Source organism: Poecile atricapillus, chromosome 12 (assembly GCF_030490865.1).
Source record: "Poecile atricapillus isolate bPoeAtr1 chromosome 12, bPoeAtr1.hap1, whole genome shotgun sequence".
Classification (NCBI taxonomy): Eukaryota; Metazoa; Chordata; class Aves; order Passeriformes; family Paridae; genus Poecile; species Poecile atricapillus.
Window position 1 is genome coordinate 12168115 of NC_081260.1, and position 2598 is coordinate 12170712.

Here is a 2598-nt window from a genome sequence, read left to right on the forward strand (position 1 = left end):
GAAGTGGCCACTGGGTAGTCCTGTGTTGTTCTCCTGTCCATATTTTGGCTTGACTCAGAAGGTTTACTACGATGTTTTCTTGGTGGGTGAGCTCTGCTGTTGGAGTCATTCCACACCACTGACAGTCACTAGATTTGTTCCACTTGGAACTGTTGAGCTGCTCTTCCTTGGAGATGGATTTGTTAATGTATTTCCTAACAGTGATCAATAATTTATTTTATATTCATTGTGATCTCTAAATGGGAGTGAATCCTGAAGATTTGATATGAGAGCTATCAACTGCTGCAGAAAGTCCATTTAGCAGCTCACATTGTGGAGAATGAGAGCACACAGTTGCTTTCACAGCTTTTGTGATGTTAGGGGTGGTCAGAGGCAGCTCTTCTGCCAGGACAAGGCCAGGCTGTATCTCACCCAACTTTGATCAGATCCTACAGCTTTCAAATGAGCAGTGCTCCAGAGATCAGCATGAGTGTTTGCAAGAGGCAAGTAAAATCCAGTCTTTATTACCTTTCTTTTTGTGATAGGAAAAATAATACACAACAGAAGTTCATCTCTTGTTTTGATATTGTAGTGATAAATGATAACTTATTAAGACAGGCAGGAGTTTCTAGAATTCCACATTTTCCATCCTCACTGGTAGTTATAAAGGAACAAAGGTGCACTGCTTTCTTCACTATGTGAGGAAATTTCCAGGTATCAAACCAGCAGATGGATTGTGCCATGTGCAGTGGGCAAACAAGGAGTGCAGTGCTGAATTTCAAGGCTCCACTGCCTCATCAAGAGCCACTGCTGTCCCTATTGCTCCAGGGGAAATTGTATATATATATAATCCCTCCATCTGGCACAGGCCACTTCTCCTGCATCCTGGCTGAATTGTGTTGGCTGAAGCAGTTTCCTCTGCTGGCACTTGCTCCCTGTTCATCCCCACCTGTGGGAAAAGAAAGGAAGATGAAAGTGATGTTATTTATCAGTGTTCCTGGCAGTGCTGAACTCCCTTTTCCTCTTGGTGATAAGAAAGACCTGTAACACCAGTTTTATGAGTTAAAAGTAAGCTGATTTTACTCAATTTGAGAATTATTATTAGTGTTTTAAAATTCCTGTCATGTTCTGAAAGCTGCCCTGCAGTCATATGAAAGGAGTTAGAAACATTTGCCAGCAGGGAACAAGAGCATAAGTGTGCAATGACAAATTGTTTAGCCTGGAGAATACAGTCTACAGTGGTGGAAGAGGTGGAATCTGTTTGGATTAGTAATTTTGAGCAAAAAGTGTTGTTCTAGCTCTTGCCCAAGCTGGAAGAAGAGTGAGAATTTGCAGAAGACATTGATTAATCCAGCACTTCTGTTTGCTGTTGGAACTTGTATGTGGTGAATGCAAATGTAATTATTTAATGAATCATAAAGTATCCCCATGCTGGCACTTCAAAGCTCAGTGCTGCTGAACAGACATTAAAAAAAAAAAAAAAAAGAATTGATGGGAATGATAACAAACACCTTATTGTAGTGCATTTTGGAAATGTATTAATGAATATAAAAGAAATTATTGTATTATTCTTTTCTCCTCTGACATTTGTTGGTAGCACTTCCTGACTTGTACCACTTCACTTTTTGCCTAACAGTGAGAAAGAATTACATCTGACTATTTTTTTCCCCATGACTGTAAAAGCTATGAAACAAGCCAAACTTTAGAAAATACACAATGAAGATACAAATCTGACATTACAAAAACCCAGATAATTGAGACTTTGGACTTGCTGATAATTTATAACTCAAACTTCAAATTCCCACCCCTCATTGGTCTGCCTCAAAATGTGTATAGGAAATCAAGATAAAAACAACTTAGAGAAATAATACAACTAAAATATTGAGTTGCTTCACTCTTCTTTATAAATTTGAATCTCAAAAAGAGCAAGCAAGGACAGACTTTACAGAAAAAATCCTGTATTAAAAATGAAAGGTATGTGGAAGAATACCTGAATTACCAAAGAAATGTCTTGACTGAGTCCTGCACCAAGTTCAGGCACAACCTGCAGCCTGTCCCAGCACCTAAATGGCTCTCTACCTCAGCTAAGGAAAAGCACTCTGATCTTTTGATAGTGATATTTTATTATAACATATAGCGTGAAGAAATCTATTTTTAAAATAGCTATTCCTCTAAATCTGAAATTCTGCTTTGCTGATTTTCTCTGGAGGAAAAAACATGATAAACTCCAAAATTACTTTGGAGGAAATGGCAAGTTCCACTGCTATTTATTTTCTGAGTGAAATGCTTTGAGGTAAGGGAAGACTTGGGGCTGGGACTGGCAGACTGCAGCTGGCAAAGGTTGTTATTTGTCAGTGCTTATGTTCCCAAGGAAGGCTTCCAAAACAATTTAGCCAACTGAAGATGAGGAAGTCCTTGCTACAAATGGAAATGTTGCAATCATACCCTACAAGACAAAGTGGGTAAAACATTTTGTGTGTCTACCACAAGAAGCTATACCCTGGGCAATGGACCTCTGACTGTCTGGTCCCTGCTTCACTCTTTTATGCAAAGCTGCTGTGATAGAGAATGTAAAATCTACTGGTATCTCTTGAGAAGAATAAGTCAATCAGAAATCTT